The 15,110-nt window shown below is 48.5% G+C and overlaps 1 pseudogene; it reads left to right on the top strand.

The window, feature by feature from the left end:
• The first annotated feature begins 4,803 nt into the window (after positions 1-4,803).
• Positions 4,804-9,172, top strand: LOC148398544 (janus kinase and microtubule-interacting protein 3-like; annotated as a pseudogene).
• The last annotated feature ends 5,938 nt before the right edge of the window (positions 9,173-15,110 follow it).

The following is a 15,110-nucleotide window of genomic DNA, read 5'->3' on the forward strand; positions in this document are numbered from 1 at the left end:
ACACAGCTGTTAGTAACACGATGACTAACAAGGCAAATATTTTTGTTTTCAGCTTGCAACTTGACCGTCTAGAGCGTACAAGGTAATTACAACTGTTTTTTTTTAGCCCTGAAAAGCGAGGGAGTGTGGCGTTTGGGAGGAATGTCGAACTCGGCGTCTGCTTCCAGCCACAGACGCCAAATTTCGACGATTATTTCGACTGGTCAATGGTTGTAAATTATTGCGTTGACTAAAAACTTTATTTAACTCTACTCTTAACTTTGCCGTTTCAGATATGCGGGTATTACACCGCGGAAATGACGTCAATAGGCTGAACTCTCGCCAAAATTCAAATCTGTGGGCGCAATGGCCTTGAGCGAGACACCGGATACAAACACGACGATTATCAACAGAAATATCTTTATTTTCCGCTTGCAAGTGGACCGTCTAGAGCGTACACGGTAAGTACAACTCATTGTGTTTAAAAAGATTTACGTTTGTGTAGTTTGCGTTGCGTTGTATCTGTGAATGTTGGTTGAGGCTAAATGTTAATGTTTAATTTCATTCCTTTAGGTTCCACGGTGTTTGTTGGCTGTATGTTTTCCACTGCAAGAAGAGGCTCGTATCATTGACCAGCAGGAGCTACAATGGTGAGTACCCCTTTCGTCTTCCATTTATGTTAAACACTTCCTATTTCATGTCTAACAGTACTCGATTTAACAAATAACCATAAATAAATACAGTGTGGGCAGTCACGTTAACATATGTGATTATCCTGCCTAATATGTTTATCACAAATATGTCACTAATCACTAATATGTTTATTTGTTTATCACAACACCTTTGGACCTTCAGCAATCGATTATTTACCTTCATCTACATAGAGACAGAACGATGGTGTCTTAAACATCTCATTCATTTCACCAAATAACTTCACGCAGGTGGATAACGGCCGTCTCGGTCACGCTATGTTGCGTGATGCAGTTTTGAAGAACCAAATGCATTTATTCAATGAATAAGTCAAGCTAGTTCTATGTTTATGATGTTGTAAGTTACGGTACCGATTGAAGTTGAGTTCGAAGCCAGTGGAAAACAGCGCTGCGTTTGTGCTCTCCAGGTACAAATGTTGTGATCTCTGACTGACGACCGGGCGAGACTCGAGTAAGAGATGTCCAAACGAGCTCCGGCAGGGCGGGCCAAGGCGGAGCGAACGGACGCCCTTCAGGCCGCCAATGACGAGCTGAGAACCAAACTGATGGACGTCCAGTTAGAACTTCAGCAGGAGAAGAACAAGGTGAAAACCTCAACAGACAGACACTGCCTGCCTCCCTGCCTGCCTCCCTGCCTGCCTCCCTGCCTGCCTCCCTCCCTCCCAGTTTTCCCGATGTAGATTAGACATGCGTGTGCCATGACTGTGTCAGCCTACATCAACAAATGCACCGAGGACGTCAGCACCACTAAGAATATCATCACCCGGGGCAACCAACGACCCTGGATGACTGAGGAGGTACGTCAAACGCTACGAGCGCGGAACTCTGCCTTCAAGTCTGGCGACAAGGAGACACTGAGGACAGCGAGAGCCAACTTGAACCGTGCCATCAGGATAGCGAAGCGAGACCGCAGTCGAAAATTTCAGGATCGTTTCCACGACGTCAAAAACATCAGGAGTATGTGGCAAGGCATACGGGCGATTACAGACTACAACTCACCCTCCCCCCCCCCCGGTGGGTGTAGTTGATGCTGACTTTCTAAATGGTCTAAATAACTTCTTTGGGAGGTTCGAGGCACTAAACGGCACTCCAGCAGTTAAAACTGTCCCCCATCAGGAAGAGGAGGTACTCTGCCTTGACTCCGCCGATGTGTTGAAGACCCTGAGGAGAGTCAACCCCTGTAAGGCCCCTGGCCCCGACAACATTCCTGGGCGTGTGTTCAGGGAATGTGCAAGTCATCTGGCTGGGGTCATCACAGACATTTTTAACACCTCGCTGGGCCAAGCCACAGTGCCGGCGTGCTTTAAGACTGCCTCCATCATTCCGGTGCCGAAGAAACCTCAAATCACCTCATTTAATGATTACCGGCCTGTTGCACTGACTCCGGTTATGATGAAGTGCTTCGAAAGGCTGCTTAAAGGTCACATCGTTTCCAGACTCCCCCTATTATTTGACCCGTTCCAGTTTGCCGACCGGCAAAACCGCTCCACTCAGGACGCCATCTCCTCCGTTCTTCACCTGAGCCTGGCTCACCTGGAGGAGAAGAACACCCATGTGCGGAGGCTGTTCCTGGACTTCAGCTCAGCGTTTAACACCATCATCCCACAGCATCTGGTAGGAAAATTGGAACACCTGGGCTTCAACACCCCCCTTCGCAACTGGCTGCTAGACTTCCTCACCAACAGACCTCAGTCAGTCCGGGTCGGACAGAACACCTCTGATGTCATCACCCTCAGCACAGGCTCCCTTCAGGGCTGCGTCCTGAGCCCCCTGCTGTGCACCCTGATGACACACGACTGCGTCCTCAGGTTCACCACCAATCACATCGTGAAGTCAGCAGACGACACAACGGTGGTGGGGCTCATCAGAGACAACAACGACCTGGACTACAGAGAGGAGGTGGAGCAGCTGGTGGGCTGGTGCAGAGAAAACAGCCTGATCCTGAATGAGGAGAAGATGAAGGAGATCATCGTCGACTTCAGGAAAAAACAGCCTCACCACGCTCCACTGATCATCAACAGCTCAGCTGTGGAGGTGGTCAGCACCACCAAATTCCTGGGGGTCCACATCACAGAAGACCTCACCTGGACTATGAACACTACGGCACTGGTCAAGAGGGCACAGAAGCGCTTGTACTTCCTGCGGAGGATGAGGAGAGCCCACCTGCCCCCACCCATCATGAGGACGTTCTACAGGAGCACCATAGAGAGCATTCTGACAAGCTGTCTCTCTGTGTGGTGTGGAGGCTGCACCGCCTCCGATTGGAAGAACGTGAGGAGAGTGGTGAGGACAGCAGAGAGGATCATAGGGGCTCCTCTTCCCTCCATTCAGGACATTTCATCTCAGCGCTGCATGTCCCGTGCCCGTAACATCATCAATGACCCATCACACCCCCACCATGGACTGTTCTCCCTGCTGCCCTCTGGGAAGAGGTTTGCAGCATCCGCTGCAGGTCCACCAGGTTCTGCAACAGCTTTTTCCCTGCTGTCATCAGACTGTTGAACACTAGAACTGTTGAGCTCTAAACTGAACTCTGCATCACACATTCACAGAACTGTACTTTATGACACTACGGACCTCTATCTTGCACTATCTCGCACTACCAACTTTACTGAACTTGTATAAACCCTTTAAATAGAAGTTTAATACATGGTTTAGCATTCCTCTGCACACTCTTGAATACTGTTTTGCCTACTTGCACTATTGCATAATTATCACTGCTGCACTTTATACTTATTTTTAATATATATATATATATATATATATATATAGTATATATGTATATATATATATTTTCATAGGATATGTTACTTCTATTCAACTGCAATATCACTACTTTGTTGTAAGACGTATGCAACGGAATTTCGTTTTGTATGCACCATGTGCAGACAAGATGACAATAAAGTTTGTCTAAGTCTAAGTCATGTCAGGTCAGCTGTCTGGAGAGAGAGAGAAGTCAGGACCTGCGGGCGGAGCACCACCGTGCCACCGCCGCCATGACGGAACTCAAAAGCAAACTCCATGAGGAGAAGCAGAAAGAGTTAGCCATTACCAGGGAGACATTACTGCGGCAGCATGAAATGGAGCTGATGAGAGTGATCAAAATCAAAGATGGAGAGATCCAGCGACTGAATGCCTTGGTCCTCAGCCTGAGGGACGGCTCCATGGACAAGGTGATCCGCTCTATCCGTGTCTGACTATCCGCACGCCACGTCGGGCTTCGATGCGGCCGCTACCGTATTGTGTAGCTTGTCCCCAGTAAGCGTCGCGGCGCTCCGTTGCGGTCTCAACGGCCCGGTGTGGCGCAATGTCTGCTCAGGTGAGGAGGGGGGGCGCTTTGCTGGCGGAGGTGGAGGAGACGCGGCGGTGTCGGGAGACCGAGCGGTGTCGCCTCCACCAGGAGCGCGGAAGAAGCCCTGGCAGCGGCCCAGCAGGCCTGGCAGTCCCGAGCGGCCGAGCTCCGATCGGCTCATCACCAGCATCGGGAGGAGCTGAGCCGAACCAAGAGAGACTGCGAGAGGGAGATCCGCCGACTGGTAGGACTGATCAGATGCGCGGTGCGTGGCTATGTTCCCAATTTCGTTGTATACCTGCAGTGCAATGACACCTAAGGCATTCTATTCTATTCTATTTCACAAGAAGAAAATGTCCGGTTGCTCGCTTCGCTTTTGTCACAGCAAAGGTGTTCTAGTCGATTCAAGAAAAAAATTGGCCGGTTGCTCTCTTTGTTTTTGTCACAATTCTGGCAAATGAGTTTGCCCGCCTGCCTGAGCGCTCCCCGTTTGTACATCCACACGGATGAGATCAAGCTGAAAGACAGAGCGGTTAGTGTTTTGGATGAAGCCCTGGGGCCGGCCACGTCCACCGCCTTCAGCTGCAGACTCAGGCTGCCGAGCAGCAGATCGCTGCCCTGAGGGATTCCCAAAGGGCGGGCCTAAACTACCCTGGAAGTGGGGTCAACGCCGCTACTAGCAATCCTCTTCATTGCGTAAGCCACCTCATCACACACTTGCAGTACGCATGACTTAGTTCGTTGCTGGAGGAAGGTAGCACAAAAACAGTTAAACAGTTTTGAACTTTGAACGAGTGCTTGTGTGTGTGTGTTGCGGGGCGTTTTCAGTCTCAGGAGGATCGGGACACGCGACGGTTTCATCTGAAAATCGCTGAGCTCAGCGCAGTCATCAGGAAACTGGAGGATCGAAACGCCCTGCTTTCTGAAGAGCGCAATGAACTGGTAATTTATTGACGGCACGCTTGAAGGTTTGCGCTACGTTTGATGCGCGCCATCCAGCGAGGCACCCATTGCGCTTGCTTATTAGTTGAGCGGCGCGGCGAGTCGGTTGCCTGGTAGATGTCTTTTATTGGGAGCCAAAGCCACGATTCCGTTCAAACCGATGCAAAAGGAATGGATACGTTCTGGCCCGCGTGTTGTGCGTCTTTCACATCCCGCACTTCATGCTTGCAGCTAAAGCGACTGAGAGAAACAGAAAGCCAGTTTCTGCCACTCCTGTACAAAAACAAACGCCTGAGCAGGAAGAATGAAGAACTCTCGCTGGTGCTGTGTCGCCTTGAAAACAAAGTGCGCTTTGTCACCCAGGAGAACGAGGAGATGGCAAGCTTGGTAAGTCGACGCGGACAACGGCGGCGTGCCAACAGAGTCCACTGCATTTGTGTTCCACAGAGAAGGCCTAGTTCGCTCAATGACCTGGACCGCGGTTGCGGCCAGCAGGACGGTGAAATGGAGTTCCTTCAAGTTGTGGAGCAGCGGCACATCATCGACGACTTGTCCAAGGTCTTCAGGCAGGCGACTCGGTGCACGTACGGCAGCGCCGCGCTCGCTCGCTGTCGCCAGGAAACCTTTTCCGTCCAAAGCTTGGCCGGCGGCCGCCATCCAAAAAATTGGCCCCTTAAATTCCGACCTTTCAAGCAGGAGCATTGTGCGCACGCGTTTGAACACGCTTTAGACTTGTTTTGCCGTTTTCAGCAGCTCAAAGCTCCCGTTTTGTCAGCGCCTTTGCCACTCGCTGTGCGCTGAAAACGACGGACTTGCCCGGCTGCTCAGCCCGTCAACCATGAGCCGCGAGCGCGACGTCATTGTCCGTAGGCAGCTAGTGGCAAAATGCACCCTGTTAGAGTTGCGCTCGCTCCAACTTATTTTGCAAGAACCACACGGGAGACAAGTAAGTTCTTTTGGACACCTGCAGGTGGAGAGTCCATCCGTTGTACGAATGAAGTCTGACTCTCGGCTCCTGCACGAGCATTTTAATTAAGAGAAACAGGGTGGGTGTAAGAGTGGATTGAATAGAGGAAGCCCTTGACCTCTAGTCAAAACATAGCAAGGGGTGTTTTACGACTTTGTGTAGGAAGGGATAAGCGATAGGGATAAATAAGGGATAAATAATATTATTTATTACAGGTCGCAGTCAAAGTCAAAGCAACACAATGATACGATAAAGATAATCTGGAAAACCCTGACACACCCTGTAGTTGTCACTTTTGGAAAAGACGAGCGTCCCTCCAATCATCGCCGGTGACGTGTTTTTCAGGCTCTGGAGACAGGAGCTCATGTCAGAAATGTCATTGTGAGTCGCGTTTGTTTCTGCGCCGGAGCCGTTCGTTCCCTTTGCATCCAAAGAATCTCAAAGGCGGATTATTTGTGTCGACAGGAGAGAGATTTGCTGCTACGATACCGACGTCGAGAATCTCTGAGGAGGAACAAAGCGTGAGGTCCTGCAAGGTGAGTCTGTTTGTTTGCGGCTGCTTGGTGTTGCGCAAGATGAAATGGCCTTTTTCTCGCTATCGTTCCTCTCGTCGATTCATCGTGAGGTGTCGCTTCAGTTTGTTCAGAGAGATGTTTGCTTCCGCGCCCGCAGGTCATCGAAACATTTTACGGCTACGACGAAGACGTGTTGGTGGACTCGGACGGATCGTCCTTGTCTTTTCACACCGACAGAACCCCCGACACGGAACCCGAAGAGGTAGCCCGCCATTTCTGCCAGCGTATTGACACCAAACATTCCTCTTCAGCCTGGAATCGGACTCGTCTTTGCGTCGCGGGTGCTTTGTCGCCGGTCTGACTGATTCTGGTACTAGTGCTGTGTTGCATTGGTGTGTGCATGAAGAGGCGGAGCTTCGCTACCGCCAGCTGACGCAAGAATATCAAGCGCTGCAACGAGCCTACGCTCTGCTAGCCCAGACCAGCGAAAGGGGACTACGACGCCGAGAAGGAGATCAAGGTGGCGCCCCTTCCCGCAACCCCCGGCCGGGTCGCAGCCTCCCCGTTCTCACCCAGCCTCGGGTGTTCTCTGGTCTGAAAGGAGGAGGAGGAGCCTCCCTCCTCCTCCTTTCAGACCAGAGAAAAGCTGATGGTAGAAATGGGTCACTATCAAAGCAGAGTAGCAGATCTGGAGTCAGCGTTGAAGCAACAAGGACAGGTAAGCTCATCAATGAGCACACCTTTTTCTCAGACAAAATAGCTACATTCTTCAGTCACTCATCCGTCTGGCATTACTGGACCAACCCCCCCCCCCCCCCCCCCCGAACGTGGCTGGGAAAATGCGGAGAAAAGCAAATGTCATTTTCCAGTCAACCAAAGAATTTGTGGATGAAAATGACACAACATTCCAAAGCTGTCCACGCGTTTGTCTCTTCTAGAATGTCAAGTGGGTGGAGGAGAAGCAGCTGCTGCGTCAGAGCAATCAGCAGTTGGCCGAAAAGGTGACGGAAAGAAAGGCGCTGGGCGGAGTCGCTTGGCGTCACACCTGTCGGGAAGCCCCGCAGATGAGGTCTGACTGTCTTTTCAGGTCAGGCGGATGGAGGCGGAAGAAGCGCGTCTGAAAGAGCACATCCAGGATATCCGAGACCAAAACGAACTGCTTGAGTTCCGCATCCTGGAGCTGGAGGTGGGAAGACTCGCACAAGCGTGTTGAGGCCAGAGATGTGACGGACGGACGGACGGACGGACGGACGGATGCATGCCTCTGCCTTTCAGGAGAGGGAGTGGCGCTCCCCCGTCTTGAAGTTTCTGCAAGTCCGTTTCCCAGACGGCCTCAGCCCTTTGCAGATCTACTGCGAGGCCGAGGGCGTGAGCGTACGTAAGGCGTCCCTCGCAACCCTAACCTTAACCCGAGGTCCCAGAACACCTTACATTGCTCCTTGCGCCTTTCCCCCGGACATCGTCATCAGTGATCTGATGAAGAAGCTGGACATCCTGGGCTATAACGCCGTAAGTGTATGTCGAACTCCTTATGTTCGCACTCCACGAGACTCGGCGGCTCAAATGTGACTTTTGGAAGGCTTTGCGCTGAAAGAAGCTTGTTGACGCTGTGCCTTTGGGCTCTTGCAGAATCTCACCAACGAGGAGCAGGTGGTCGTGATTCACGCCAGGACCCTTCTCACCCTAGCCGAGAAGGTAACGCGCACGTCCACGCACGCTCTCGCATTCTGCTTATGTGACAGCAGCCTTTCCTCAGTGGTTAGAATACATCAAAGTGACCAAGTCAGCACTTCAACAGAAGATGTTGGACATTGAAAGTGAGAAGGTAGACAGACACGCGACATCAGCCAAGGGGAACTCCGCCAATGTGCCCCAACAATTCTGACCTTGAGCTGTGCTAGGATATGTTCTGCAAGCAGAAGGGCTACCTGGATGAAGAGTTGGACTTCAGGAAGTGTTCCATGGACCAGGCTCATAAGGTAAGCCGCCCTCAAATCTCCCGCCGGACCACTGATGGACGAGGATTGCGGCCCAGAGGATCCTGGAGCTGGAGGCCATGTTGTACGAGGCGCTACCGCAGCGGGACTGCCCCGCCACGGACGGCGAAAAAGCCAGCCACGCTGGCGTGAATGACGTGCTGACGGCGGATCAGAGAGAAGAGCTTAGGAACGCCGTGGACCAATGGAAGCGAGCCCTGATGTGCGAGTTGAGGGAGCGCGACGCTTGCATCCTCCAAGAGAGAATGGATCTGCTGCACAGCGCGCAACAGGTAAGGGCCCAAAGCCAGCCCGGCACTTACTTGCACGCTTACTGGCTTTTGAATGCCACTTTCCATTTGTCCGTCCTAGAGGAACAAAGAGCTGAAAGAATTCATCGAAGCTCAGAAGAGACAAATCAAACAATTGGAGGAGAAGTTTCTGTTTCTCTTTCTATTCTTCTCCTTGGCCTTCATTCTGTGGCCCTAACACCAGCTGGTGAGTGAGCTCCAGCGGCACCGCACTCGACACCTCCGATACACTGCCAGCCGGTCTCAGACGTTGGCAGACGCTCCGATGCCAACGTATACCCCCCGCCACGGTGACAGAGGCACCGCGTCACACCGGCGCTCATCCAATCAGAAGGCAGGAAAAGCAAATTCACATGCAGGGCACTTTTGAACCAGAAGAGAGCGCCACAAAAAACGGTTGTTGCCCCAAACGCGCACTAAAAAGGGTCAGAATAACAAGAGTCCCACTGGCCAGCCGGGGCCACCCGTCCAGCTGTTTCTTCAGGGGGGAAAAAAATTGGAGTCACCGGTGAGTACATTTTGCATTTAGCTCTGCTTTTCTGCTTCTGTCTTCAAGTGTGTGGCATCCTGCGATCAAAGAGTCAGCCAACCCCAAAGCGGTTGACCTCAACGTCCCACCACCATGCCTACCAGAGCAGGTGACGTGATGCTTTGGACATCCTTCCGTCTCAGATGCCCAAAAGTACTCTTTGCCACATCTGCGGCAATACGGTGTCTTTTCAAAGGTGCAAATAAATCCAGCGTGGGCGGAACACGCACGTCTTCGGTTTTTCCCGCTTTGTTTGTGTGACAGCTGTTGTGAAAATTTTATACAAATAAAGTTGTATAGTACAGGTTTGGCCAAGCCGCAACTCCCGAACCGCATGCGGCTCTTTTATGTTCATATCAACATTTGTGTGTGTGTGTGTGTGTGTGTGTGGGGGGGGGGGGGTTGTGCGTGTTGGCTTCACTTGAGTTCAATTTGGTATTTTGGTCAAAAGCGCATGTGGTGAAATTCCACAAAGTAGGATGGGCAAACACATTTCTTTAAACTATGAGTGTCAATTGGGCTCTCGAAATGGCAGGGAAAAGATGCACAGCAAAACAAAAATACGTAGATGAACACAGGACGTTTTAATCAGAGTGGGAAAGTTTCTATTTTTTGTTGAACGTGATGGCAAACCATTCTGCCTGATATGTCAGACCTCAGCGCATTTCAAAGATTCAAATCTTCAGCGCCATGCACTTCAGCTCACTCCATGCTAACATTGATCAGGCGTCGAACCCGCATCATCATGCTTAAGAGGTGGCCATGCTAACCAGTGCGCCATTATGTCAACGCATAATAACTAAGTCTACTGGTCAAAACAGCGGTTACTATATGACGTCGCTACGTCGTGGTCACGTGACGCAGACAAGACGTCAATGGACGTGGGCAGAGTTAACTTGTTTAAAAGGGAGTAGGCAGAAGAAATATTTAATTTATTTAAATCTATTTTGAGTGCACACCATTATGCCAATGCATAACAACTGTAAATCTACTAAACAAAACAGCGGTTGCTATATGACATCTGCCACGTCGTGGTCACGTGACATACGTGACGTCGATGGGCGTAACTTTCGCCGGAATTCAAATCCGCGGGGAGAGTTAACTTGTTTAAAAGAGAGTGGGCAGAAGAATTATTTAATTTATTTAAATCTATTTGGTGTGTGCGCCATTATGTCAATGCATAACAACTGTAAGTCTACTAAACAAAACAGCGGTTGCTATTTGACGTCTGCCACGTCGTGGTCACGTGACGCGGACGTGACGTCGACGCCTACTTTACATCCCACCGATCACAGGACTCCTCGGCTGCATAACCGTGCCCCCTTCCCAACCAATCGGATTTGCTATACGCGAAAACGACGCCAATGGAAAGAGCTTCCGCCCAAATTTAAATCCGTGGGCGTGGCTCGCAGCAGGAAGTAGGAAAATGGCGGCGATGTTGACAAAGACACAGCGGATGGTAACATACGACTAACAAGAGAAATATTTTTATTTTCTGCTTGCAACTGGACCGTCCAGAGCGTACACGGTAAGTACAACTCATCGTTTTTAAAAAGAAGTACTTTTGTTGCCCTGAAAAGCGAGTGAGCGTGGCGTTTGTGGGGGACGTCGAATTTCGACGATTCTTTCTGGTCAACGGTTGTAAATGATTGTGTTGATTAAAAAAGAAAACTTGATGTAACTCTACTTTTAACTGCCGTTTCAGATAGATTTGGAATTGCATCACATCCAATTTTGCCTAGAGCGTACACGGTAAGTAACACTCGTTGTGTTTAAGGAGATTTACGTTTGTAATAGCAGAAGTGTAGCCGCGTTGCGTTGTACGTGTGAATGTTGGTCCGGGCGAAATGTTAATGTTTAATTTCATTCCTTTAGGTTCCACGGTGTTTGTTGGCTGCAAGTTTTCCACTGCAAGAAGAGGCTCATATCATTGACCAGGAGCGAGCTACAATGGTGAGTAGCCATAACATTTATGTTAAACACTTCCTATTTCATGTCTAACAGTACTTGATTTAACAAATAACCATAAATAAATACAGTGTGGGCACTGAAGTTAACATATGTGATTATACTGCCTAATCTGTCACCGAGTAGATTGTTGCAAAGTAATATAAGATCCAAAGTTGTAATTCAGAATAGTTTTCAAAAGAAGGCCATTAGAATTATATACAAGTCTGATTACCCCGAACAAGCTATTAATTAAATCACAAATTCTTCAATTCAAAGATTTGGTAGATTATCAGACAAATAATGTCTAACAGTAATTGATTTAACACATCACGATAAGTAGATTGAGTGTGGGCACTCTCAAGTTAACATATGTGATTATACTGCCTAATCTGTTACAGAGTATGTTGTTGCCAAGTAATGTAGAATAGATCCAAAGTAGTAATCCAGAATAGTTTTGAAGAGGCCATTAGAATGATAAACAAATCTGATTACCTTGAACATAATAACAAGCTAAGTGTTTAATATGTCCTATGAAGTCAAAATTGGGCACCATCATGTGGTGAAATTTGGAATTGCATCACATCCAATTTTGCCTGGGAACAAACAGATTACATAAATCTTAGTTTTGAATAAGCCACTCCTTCTCAAACAAGTAAACTCTGCCCATTTTGCGCAGTAGATGTTCTGTTAATATCTAGTATTTATACAAAGTCATAATTTAAATTGCTTTCAACCTTCATTCATCGGTTCAACCAACATTACTCGCTCTTCTTACCAACTTGTATTGATTTAACTAAGCGTTTAATACTTCCTATCAGGTCTCAAATCGAGATTTGGCAAAATACAATTTCAGCAAATCCAATTTTGCCAGGGAACAAAAATAGATTAAATAAACTAAATAAGTCCTCTTCCCATTAAATAAATCAGAAAAGTCTGTCTTGTAACCAGTCCTCTTCAAACAAGTAAAGTCTGCCCATTTTGTGCCGTAGATTTTGTGTCTATGCCTAGTATTTAAACAAAATCATAATTTAAACGACTTCTTTCCTTCATTCACTTTGGAAATTTGGAATTGCAGCAAATCGAATTTTGGCAGGGAACAAAAATAGATCAATTAAACTAAATACCGTATTTGCCGGTGTATTGGTCGACCTTTTTCGATCCAAAATCGACCGAAAAAAATCGACCTCGACTTATACACCGAGTCATAAAATTTAACTTCGTATTCATCGCTTCAAATGTGATGGTAACCAAGGCCGTTTCTCATGCATCTCATTGTGCGTTGCACTTAGAAAATTTGAACCGGGCGGCGTGCGCGAGTGCGCGGCCCGCTGGAAGTCGAATGAGGCGCCGCCACCACCTCCGCGGTGCTTATAAACAGCCGATCCGCTCGGCGGGGGCTATTTTCGGCCACTTGGCTCGTGCGCACGGCCTCCCGGATGTGCCGGGCGGGTGCGCGAGCTCGCCGGCCGCTGGAAGTCGAATGAGACGCCGCGACCACCTCCGCGGTGCTTATAAACAGCCGATCCGCTCGGCGGGGGCTATTTTCGGCCACTTGGCTCGTGCGCACGGCCTCCCGGATGTGCCGGGCGGGCGCGCGAGCTCGCCGGCCACTGGAAGTCGAATGAGGCGCCGCCACCACCTCCGCGGTGCTTATAAACAGCCGATCCGCTCGGCGGGGGCTATTTTCGGCCACTTGGCTCGTGCGCACGGCCTCCCGGATGTGCCGGGCGGGTGCGCGAGCTCGCCGGCCGCTGGAAGTCGAATGAGGCGCCGCCACCACCTCCGCGGTGCTTATAAACAGCCGATCCGCTCGGCGGGGGCTATTTTCGGCCACTTGGCTCGTGCGCACGGCCTCCCGGATGTGCCGGGCGGGTGCGCGAGCTCGCCGGCCGCTGGAAGTCGAATGAGACGCCGCGACCACCTCCGCGGTGCTTATAAACAGCCGATCCGCTCGGCGGGGGCTATTTTCGGCCACTTGGCTCGTGCGCACGGCCTCCCGGATGTGCCGGGCGGGTGCGCGAGCTCGCCGGCCGCTGGAAGTCCAATGAGGCGCCGCGATCTCCTCCGCGGTGCTTATAAAGTGCCGATCCGCTCGGCTTGGAGCTATTTCCGGCCTCCCGTTGGTGCCGGGTGGCGTGCGCGAGCTCGCCGGCCGCGATCTCCTCCGCGGTGCTTATAAACAGCCGCATGCGCACGGCCTCCCGGAATTTGAACACATTTCGTCAATAAATTTCGCATATTGAATTTTGAAGTTTAATATAATGCAACAATTGAGCTCGACTTATACAAAGGATATATCATAAAATCGTAAATTTCCGTCGAATTTTAGGGGGTCGACTTATACACCGAGTCGACCTGTACACCGGCAAATACGGTAAGTCTTCTTCCCATTAAATAAATTAAAAAAGTCTGTCTTGTAACCAGTCCTTTTCAAACAAGTAAAGTCTGCCCATTTTGTGCCGTCGATTTTGTGTTAATGCCTAGTATTTATACAAAATCATAATTTAAAGGACTTCATTCCTTCATTCACTTTGGAAATTTGGAATTGCAGCACATCAAATTTTGCCTGGGAAGAAAAGTAGATTAAATAAATTTAATAAGTCTTACTACTTCCCATTAAATAAATTAAATACGTCTTACTTGTTCCCACTCCTTTTCAAAACAGTAGTTTAAAACGAGGGCCCTTCACTCAATCTTTAACCTCAACCCCGCACGTTGTGTTGTATCTGTGAATGTTGGTTGTGGCCAAATGATAGTTTTCTTTCATTCGTTTAGGTTCCAAGAAAACTTGATGTAACTCTACTTTTAACTGCCGTTTCAGATAAGCGGGTATTACGTCGCAGTCAAATGCCGCGGATATGACGTAATTGCCCGAACCTCCGCCAAAATTCAAATCTGTTGGCGCGATGGCCGTGAGCCACTGAGCAGCGACGATTATCAACAGAAATATCTTTATTTTCTGCTTGCAACTGGACCGTCTAGAGCGTACACGGTAAGTAACACTCATTGTGTTTAAGGAGATTTACGTTTGTAATAGCAGAAGTGTAGCCGCGTTGCGTTGTACGTGTGAAAATTGGTCGAGGCGAAATGTTAATGTTTAATTTCATTCCTTTAGGTTCCACGGTGTTTGTTGGCTGCAAGTTTTCCACTGCAAGAAGAGGCTCGTATCATTGACCAGGAGCGAGCTACAATGGTGAGTAGCCATAACATTTATGTTAAACACTTCCTATTTCATGTCTAACAGTACTTGATTTAACAAATAACCATAAATAAATACAGTGTGGGCACTGAAGTTAACATATGTGATTATACTGCCTAATCTGTCACGGAGTAGATTGTTGCAAAGTAATATAAGATCCAAAGTTGTAATTCAGAATAGTTTTCAAAAGAAGGCCATTAGAATTATATACAAGTCTGATTACCCTGAACAAGCTATTAATTAAATCACAAATTCTTCAATTCAAAGATTTGGTAGATTATCAGACAAATAATGTCTAACAGTAATTGATTTAACACATCACGATAAGTAGATTGAGTGTGGGCACTCTCAAGTTAACATATGTGATTATACTGCCTAATCTGTTACAGAGTATGTTGTTGCCAAGTAATGTAGAATAGATCCAAAGTAGTAATCCAGAATAGTTTTGAAGAGGCCATTAGAATGATAAACAAATCTGATTACCTTGAACATAATAACAAGCTAAGTGTTTAATATGTCCTATGAAGTCAAAATTGGGCACCATCATGTGGTGAAATTTGGAATTGCATCACATCCAATTTTGCCTGGGAACAAACAGATTACATAAATCTTAGTTTTGAATAAGCCACTCCTTCTCAAACAAGTAAACTCTGCCCATTTTGCGCAGTAGATGTTCTGTTAATATCTAGTATTTATACAAAGTCATAATTTAAATTGCTTTCAACCTTCATTCATCGGTT

The sequence above is a fragment of the Syngnathus floridae genome, chromosome 4 (assembly GCF_059516105.1).
Source record: "Syngnathus floridae isolate MCC-2025c chromosome 4, RoL_Sflo_1.0, whole genome shotgun sequence".
NCBI classification, from domain to species: domain Eukaryota; kingdom Metazoa; phylum Chordata; class Actinopteri; order Syngnathiformes; family Syngnathidae; genus Syngnathus; species Syngnathus floridae.